This window comes from Phocoena sinus, chromosome 17 (assembly GCF_008692025.1).
Source record: "Phocoena sinus isolate mPhoSin1 chromosome 17, mPhoSin1.pri, whole genome shotgun sequence".
NCBI lineage: Eukaryota > Metazoa > Chordata > Mammalia > Artiodactyla > Phocoenidae > Phocoena > Phocoena sinus.
This window is the reverse complement of record NC_045779.1, coordinates 834,422-843,830: the sequence shown is the minus strand read 5'-3', so window position 1 is coordinate 843,830 and position 9,409 is coordinate 834,422.

Genomic DNA, 9,409 nt, shown 5'->3' with positions numbered 1-9,409 from the left:
CAAATTACCATTTGTAATCACTGCAAAGAAAATGCAATACTTAGATATATACTTAACAAAACATGTACAGAAAGGGTATGCTACAAATTAAAAATGCTAATGAAACCAATAAAAGAAGACATAAATAAATGGAGAGACATACCATGTTCATGGATTGGAAAATTCAACGTACCAAAGATGTCAAGTCCCCAAATGAATCCACAGGTTTAATGCAATTCCTATCCAAATCTAGCAAGACTTTTTGTAGATAGACAACCTTATTCTAAAATTGTTCTAGAAAGGCACAGACAAAGGTAAAATAATCCTAAAAAAGAAGAATAAGAAGGGAGGAAGCACTTTATCTGACATCAAGTCTTATAACACAGCTACAGAAATCACAGTGTGGTATTGGCAGAGGGAAAGACACGTGGATCAGTGGAACAGAAGAGAGAGCACAGAAATAGAGCCAGATAAATATTCTCAGCTGAGTTTTGACAAAGGTGCAAAAGTAATTCAATGAAGGAAAGCTGGCCTTCTCAAGAAGTGGTACTGATGAAACTGGACAGGAGGGGAGGGGACTCTTATACATAAGTTAATTCAGACTCTATCGTAGACCTAAGTGTAAAAGGCACAACTATAAAACTTTTATAAAAAGACATAGGGGAAAATCTTCAGGATCTAAGGTCAGGCAACGAGCTCTTAGACTTGACACCAAAAGCACTGCCATAAAAGGAAGATTTGGTACACTGGACCTCATCAAAATTAAAAATTTTTGCTCTGTGAAAGTCCATGTGAAGAGGATGGAAAGCTGAGCTACAGATGGGGCTGAGGCATTGGCAAATCCGGCATGTGACAAAGGATCAGTATCCAGAATATGGAAAGAATTTTCCAAACCTAGCAGTAGAAAACTAACAATACAATTAGAAAATGAGCACAAAGCACAGAGACGTTTCACTGAAGAGCATATGCACATGGCAAACAAGCACATGAAAAGATAGTCAACGTCACTAACCATTAGGGGGATGAACATTTAAACCACAGTGAGGTCACACACACTTGTCGGCCAGGACATGGAGAAACTCGGAGTCATCCATACACTGCTGGCAGGGATGTAAAATGGTGCAGCCAGTCCTGAGAACAACATGGCACTTTCTTGTGAAATTAATTGTTGAACTACCATACAAGTCATCATTTGGACACTTTTACCAGAGAAATGAAAACTTATGTTCACACAAAAACCTGTACAGAAATATTATGCCAGTTTTATTTGTAATAGCCCAAAACTGGAATCAGCCCAGATGTCCTTCAGCAGGTGAATGGATAAAACACTGCAGAACAGTCATACCATGGAATATTCTTCAGCAACAAAAGGGAACAAACGATTGATACATGTAACAACTTGGATGAATCTCCAAGGAATTACACTGAGTGAGAGAAGCTATCCTGAAAAGATCATACACGTGGCAGAATTTTAGAAATAGAGAACAGATTAGTGGCTGCCGAAGATTGGGACAGGAGGAGGGGAAGGGCAGGGAGAGAGGGAGGGGGCCCTGTGTTGATGGAACTCTTTTAGCGTCCAGACTGCAGCGGTGTCCACAGGACCCACACACAGGATAAAACTACGTGTAGCACGAATAAACACACGCTGAGCGCAAGTCACAGGAGCGCGGTAAGTGAGTTGTGTCGATATCCATGTCCGAGCTGAGTATCCTTCTGTAGTTTTGCAAAATGTTACCGTTGGCGGAAACTAGGTAAAGGGCACATGGCCTCCCTCAGCCTCGCGTGAGTCTGCAACCATCTTAATAAAAACTTCAATTAAAGAAGAAAAGCTGTGGCCGTGAGAGTGTCCGTGCGTTTGGCCTCGACGGGCACACACACACACGGGCGCCGCACACACAGGTCCCTGCTGGCCCGTGTGCACAGCAGGGGGGTGATGAGGCAGCTCCACGGGCTCGGTGAGGACCTCCAGCCCATCACACAGACAAGGTTTTGCTTACGGTGAGCTGGTCCCGGCTCTAAGAATCAGGATGCACGGTCTGATGACGGGTTTGTTGATGGAACAAACTGTTTGAAATCAAGGAGCTCCTAGAAAATGCAAGATGGGCATTTGGAATGATTTTGAAGAAATCTCTTCAAGGACAAGAGGTCAAAATGTCTTCTCAAGACCCATGTCCGTAATAGTCAGGAAGTACAAAGACAGAAACACAAAATAGAGTTGCAGGATAAAAGTCTCCCTGCAAGCCTTTGTGTGGTAACCCTGGTTACCAGGCACTGACACAGGCCCTCACACGCATTACCTAGTTTAACGTCTACTGGCCTGGAGAAGCAGATTTTGTTATCCCACATCAGAGATGAGCAAACTGAGGCTGGAGTAGGTAAGTAACCGAGGGGCCAAGATGGTCTCTTCTCTTTTGAACGTGCTGCCTGTCCCGTGGTCCTTCTGTAAAACTCCAACGGTGTGAAAAGGGAGAAGCAATTGTTTTATACTGAGAGGTCCTGCACTGCCGGCCAGACCTCCTCAACCCGGGACACCCCCGTGATCGCAGGAAGTCACCGAAGATTCCTACCCTCAGCATTTCAACATATAAAGAGAGCACAGGGGTGGGGCAAACCCTACATTTGCCTTTGGAGGCTCTAAACGAACCTTGTTTTCACTCCGGGTTTTGGCCCCTTCTCCTTACCAAACCACCAGGCAGAGCTGCTAACAGCCACCTTGCCAAATTGGACCTCTATTCTCTCCACGAGTCTCGGCCCAATTTCTGGCAACTTCATCAAGATACAGTCTGTGGGAGGAAAAGGAGCGCCCTGGTAGCCAATTCAAAGCACAGTGATGCACAGGGCTCCTTCAACATTCCAGCGCCCTGACGTCCAGCCATCCGGGTCCCGATGACCTCAAACGTTTAGACAAACCTCCCCACGAAGCTGCTCTGAGGAATCCTACCCGGACAGCCCCAGCCTCGCCAGCTCTGCCCTCAGACATGCCAGCAGGCCCCTCCTCGGTTCCACCGAAAGACTTTTGCAAAACGAGTCCCTGCTTCAGGGCCAGGATGGAGATCTTCACATGCTGCAGCTGAAACGGTTCGGGACTGAGGTGGAAACCGGCTGCATTTCATTTTAATTGCTGGTGATGACAACACAAGCTCTGCCATGGTTTTCTATTTTCCCTCCTTACCATCTTTTCAAAATGACTTTGGCTTGGTTCATAGTTGGCTGATTTCTAGTTAATGAACGTTCAGAACCCCAAATACTTAAGACTTCATCCCCTGCCAGAGAAGGAGAGAAGGAACCAAAAGCTCTGGGAGAAGATGAGGACCCCAGCCAGACACGCTGGCGCAGACAACAGCGTAAGGCGAGCAGTTCCCTCCCGGAGAAACCGGGAGAGGAAGCACATCCATCCCGCTGTGCAGCGTCGGAAACCTGTCCTTCCAGCCCCAAGCCCTGAGCCTTTCTGGGAACCCAGGAAGGAAATGCATTCTTGGCCGGCGCTCAGCGACAGAAAGCAACGCCGTTCTCTCAGAAACGGGGCAGGGGGCTTCCGTCTGGGAAAATCGGCGTCTTAACGCGCTTTCAGAGCAGTGCGGGCCGGCGGGCTCCCGGGGCCGCGGGTGGGGCTGGGGAGGCGGTCGGAAAGTTCTCCCCGCTGCACAGAGACTCACACATGCCTTCGGCACCATTAACAGAAACAGCATCTTGTTTCCAATTTGGCTGTAGATAATGAAATTAGCCCCAAATCACCATAAAGTGGAACAAGTAGGCACACAAGCGGGAGGTGGGTCTGGAGGCGCTGGCCCTCCCCCCTGCAGACCAGTCTCGGCTCTGGCTCTTAGCTGTTTAAATTCAAAGCAACACTTCTGTTTTTCCAAGTCTCCGTTTTGACCCCAAGCAGATAAAGCGCGCGGCATGACACATTCAGCAGAGTTGCTGTGCTCTCGCTCTGTTTACATCAGGAAATCCAGCGGGTGGGGACTGGCTGGGCGCCGGCCCGGGCGCGGGCCTGACTTCATCCAGATGTGCGGCGGCTCCAGAGTGGCTGCCGCGCGCAGTAAACGGGCACCGAGGCGGCCCCGCGGGCGCACGGAGGCGGCGCGCGGAGGAGGGACCGCGGGCGCGCGGGGAAGGGGGGGCGCAGAGCAGGGACGGCGGGCGCGCAGCTCAGGCGACCCCGGGGGTGGGCCCCGTGCCGTGTGCATTTCCTTGTAAATGTGCTACACTTTAAAGAAGAGGGAGAGCAGTATATCACCGGGAATGTTGGCTGTCTATTGGTCCCTGTGGATATTGCTGGGTTAGTACGACTTGTAACCAGAGCAAGAGAAACGTTAAAAAAAAAGCCGGGAAACACTGCCAATTAGTCATTACAGGGAGATTGTAAAAACAAGGGAAAGAGAAAGAGGGGGAGCAGAAGGAATAAAAGAATAAAATGCCCCAGAAAAAACATGAAAGAAACTAGATGTGCTGTTGTGGTGTTCCTGGAATACAATGAACCGGAGCAGGCCGCCCGCTCACCAAGGGGACCTGCACACCAGCAGGTTCCCAGCGCAGCCCTGGAGGGCCCCTGCGGCCAGTCCCCAAACTGCACCCCTCTGCTGTGCCTGCAGGACCTGAGCTGGGCCAGTGGGCAGGCAGTGTGTTTTGGAGACGGACCCAGTTGTGCGGAATCCAAGTTAGACATTTATTTCTGATCGCCAGCCGCCTACACAGTCCTCGCTGCCGAGTTATAATAAAAAGAAGACAGGATCCAGTTTCTTTCTCACACAAGTCCCTACCAGCCACCAGCTTCAAGCAGACTGTGGCCATGCTTGGTGAAAACTGTTTTTAACTTGATGGTAGTTCTGATTAAAATCTTTTTTTCCCCTGCTTTTTGCCAGATTCACGACTCCAAGAACTTGTAACATCACAAGCTGAGATGGGCCTGGGTGAGCCCCCCAGGCCTCCTTCAGTAATTTTATTGTCCCTGCTCCAGACTCAACCCAATGGTGACGAGTTAGGGCGGCCCCAGTGGTAAGGCTACATCAAAAGCCCAGGGTGGACGGTGCTTCTTCCAGGGAAGAGCCTCCACGAAGTGGGCCAGGGAGGAGGGGTGCTGGAGAGGAAGCTGGGCCCCCTTCCCGGGGACTGGGGGCACATGTTGCCGGCCAGAGAGGAACTGCTTATCTCAGCAGCAGAGAGCCGGCGCCCCGCCAGCCCTGCCGCCCACGAGCGCTGAGTCCCACCTCCTCTGAGTCATGAGGACGGCCACATGGGCCTCAGATCCAGTCCCTGGCAAGGGTGCGACTTTGCTCATCAGCTGGGGTCCTTCTTGGTGTCTGGCCACAAGTCAGCAGACGCACAGCTCAGCTTCACCAGCACAAAATGTCTTGCATAAGATCTGCTTCAAAAACAATTATATGAGCAAATTATCTTGGCTTGTAGCAGCAGATTTTTAAAATCTGGTAGCAAGATCTCAAAAAAATGATTAAACGCAAACACTATTTTAAAATAACATTAACCAGACAAGAGATGAAGAATTCTTATAGAATCACCAAGAACATGCCCTACCCCTCAGCCCAAAACATCCCCCATGCGTGTGTCCGGGGCACCCGAAGATTACCCCGGAAGTTAAAGAAAGGAACTTGCTTCTATCTGTGCCTTCTTCTGAGATAGAAACTAAAGGAGTAAAAACTCTTTAGGCAGCAGGACTTTCCCTTCCTAACACAGAGCTTTGGCGTCCATCGGTGGAAAGGTTACCGGAGAGCCTCATGGGAGAATCCCGTGAGCTGGTCCCTGTCTGCCCTGCCTGCTCGGCTGGCTTAGCCCACAGATCGGGGTTCCCAGGGGATGACTGTGTCTCCTCCGAAGTCAGGACTCAAACATAACACCGCACTTTGGCTGGCAAGCCTGTGCCACCTCCTGTTATGTCTCTGTGTGCGGAGCTGGCCATCACCCCACCTCCGTCTCTATCCGACGCCACTTCCTGTGGGCCCAACCCTTCCTTTAAAGGTTCTCGCTCCCCTCCTGCCCGATGGTGGCCGTACCCTGAGGCTAAGATCTTGGTGTCTGTCCCCCTCACACTGTCCTCTTCCACAATTATCTTGTGTAACCGCCCACACTGAAGACTTTAAACTTAAAGCTGTGATCTTGACATTTCCTGGGGCCCCAGGTGCTTTAAAGAGACATCGTCGCAAATGCAGGACCTTCACAAGCAAATGCATTCTCTTCCTTCCCAAACTCAGCTCACTCAGCCCACTGGACCCTGCAGTGGCTACCGACACTACTGTCTCCAGGACACAGACCCGAGGCTCAGAGCGGGTTAACTCCCTCCTCTTCTCAGGGGTCTGCTCTGATTTCCATCACAGACCTCTGGGCGGCAGCCCTGCCCACGGTTGAGACCTGTGGGGCCACTGCAGCCTCAGCACCACGGCCTGTCCATCACAGCCTCACCTGCAGACAGATTCCCGCTCCAGGGGGACCCCTGTGACCCGGGGGGTTCTGTGCCCTTGGGGGGACTCCGTGTCCTGGGGGGAGATTCTGTGCCCTGGGGGGGGGGAACTCTGTGCCCTAGGGGGGGGACTCTGTGTCCTGGGGGGACTGTATCCTGGGGGCACTTCGTTTTGGGATGGACTCTGTGTCCTGGGGGGCAGCCTCTCTGAGATCTTGCCCTGGACAGTGGTCCTTCTATGGATCCTGACCCCTAGATGGAGGCTTAAACTTCTCCCTGTTCTCAGTAGGTAAATTCTAGGCAAACCTTAAAATCAAAGCAAGTCTACCACCCTCCCCAGCGACCCATGGCCTCCTGAGGGACGCCCCCCCCAGCCTCCCCAGCGACCTCCCAGCCTCCCCAAGGACCCCTGGCCCACGCCCACTTGTTGGTAGCAGCTGGTCTCCCCTCGCCTTCCCTCCCAGGACTCCAGCCCCGTTGAGCTGCCGTGACTCCCGACATCTCAGGGCACTTCAGACTCAAGAGCTTGCCCTCAGAGTCTCTCCATCCTTTTGTCTCCCCACTATTTTCGGTCTCTTCTCAGCCAAATGAAACACCTGGGCACCCCTGCAGCTTTTTCTCCATCCCCCAATCGGACGTCCCCTCAGCCCAGTCCCACCTCCTCTGCCTCTGGGGTCACCAGGCCAGGGCCGCACTGGCGAGTATACGTCCCCAGGCCGGTCACCCTGCTGCCGTGACCAGGGTGCCCTTCCGAATGCCCCACCCGCCCCACTCCCGGAGCTGGGCTCCTGTCCTCCTGCTGGCCGGGGGGCTGCCGGCTGAGGGTCATCTGCCCCCCACCTCCCCGGGCCCCTGCTGTCCCTTGCTGCTCTCCTAACGGGCCCAGACCTGCAAACAGCCCTCGTGGACGCGGCCTCGGCCTTCCAGGGGGAGAGGACTTTCTGCCTGGAAAACGGACAGATGGCTGGTTGCCAGAGCCCCGAATCATGGAGCTGCGTGTCTTCGGGGCCTGTGACAGCTCCTGGCCCAGCGGGCGGCTGACGCGGGCGTCGGAGGCATGAGTGAGCGAGTGGACACTCAGCTTGAGGCCGAGTCCTCGTGTAACTTTCCTGAGCCTGTACGGTGTTCAGCCTCCCGCGGGGGACGTAGCGTGCACCTCACAGGGCAGGAGCGCAGTAGCTGTCCGTTAAATAAAGCCGAGTTCTCGAAAGGCTGAGCATCGTCCTTCCTGCGGGAAGAAGTGGAAAACGGGAGCCGGGGAGAAAGAGGACGAGGCGGAAGATGTGCTCCGATTGGGCCGCAGCGCCGTCATCCATCGTGTTGTTCTGTGTTTGGAAGCCGCCCCACCTCCGCTGTGCCCGGGTCGCTCGGGTTCATCACCACGCGGCTCTTCACGCGGAGACTCTGGCGGGAGCGGTCAGGACGCGCTCACGGGAGGGACTCATCCTCGCTTCTCTCCTCATTCTTTTCTCGGCAGGTTCTCACCAGCAAGTCACGGAGTCCATCATCAGTCTGAGAGCTGAACGTTCAGGCCGATCCCAAGGAGTCCCGTCTCCCTTCGGGAGGACGAGCCGTTTAGCGCAGACGGGCAGCACCGGACCAGAAGCACAGGGACGCCGTCCACGGTGCCTGCAAGCAGGGGGCCAGCCGGCCGCGGGTTCCGGGCAGCGAGGCCCCGCGTGCGGAGAGCGAGTGCAGCTGGGCCTCCCGGGAACTCAGCTCACCGGGTCCACCCTGAGACACACGTGAAGTGGGTCTGACTCCTAAGCCACTTCTCTGTTGGTGTCTTAATGGGATCATGAGATCCCACCCCGCGTGTCTGGTGGTTGAGCTCACACACCCACACGTTGGTGACCTTCGGGAATCACACCAGGGGGAGGCGGGCTCTGGTTTTCTCTGGCCATAAAATACTCCACACTGGAAATCAGATGTGACCGTGGTCCCGAGGCAGGCCAGAGAGGGTGGTGGTGCTGTCCGCAGAGCGCAGCATGGACGCCAGGCTAGCTGTGGACTCGGGGGTGCGGGGTGCACGCCCTCCCGTCCTCGGGGTTCGAAGTCCCCTTCTTGTAGCAAAATGGCCCGAGGCCCAGAGTGCCCCCACCCCAGCCCTAAACCAGCCTCAAGCACATCCTTCCTTTAGCTGCCTGAATGAAGGATGCTGACGCTGGGCCACTGAAGTACAGCCCCATCCTCGGTGACGAGAAGAGGCCGGCAGTCTGCTGAGGGGCCAGGGGACGTCAGTGCCGGGGGCCGGGGTGGGCCTGCCCCTGCAGGCTGAGAGAGACTTTAAAACCATAAGCGATGAGCCACGTCCCAGAGCTCCTGCTCTACCAGCTCCCCCCATCGTCCCCCCGCCCGCCCCAGACGACGTAGGTGTCTCTAGAACTGCAAGGACACATTCCCTTTTCAGTGTGAAAATAACTTGATGCTTTCAGTGTGAGTAGCCACCAAGGGCTGCCTTGGGCTGGAGGGCCGTCAAATAGAGAAGAACCCGTCCAGGGAAGTGAGGCTCTAAGTGCAGCCCGGAGCCCTGCCCAAGAGCAAAGCCAAGAAGCTGGGGAGGGGCCTCCTGCATCCAGGAGCACATCTGGCAGAAAGCATCCTCTCCAGCCCTTTGGTTTCAATCCGCATGACATCACAATCTATGAATTTGCTGTCATTGGATGTGAATGAACTTGTAGATTCAAAACAAAACCCATTTGAAACGAGCTCCACGAAGCAGCTCTGCCTCCCAGCGAGTTGTGTGTGGTTCCCAAGGGCACTTTTCTGTTCTGGATCCCAGAGGGCACGGGAAGGCCCGCCCTGAACCTACACAGCCAGGTCCAAACCATGCACACGCGTGTACACACGGACACACACACATATACACACACACACACGGACACACACGCACAGACCTACACACAAGGACACACAGACACACACTGAGAGAGACACACAGACGCACACGGACACAGACACGCACACACACATCGACACAGACACATAGACACACATGCATACACATGGACACAG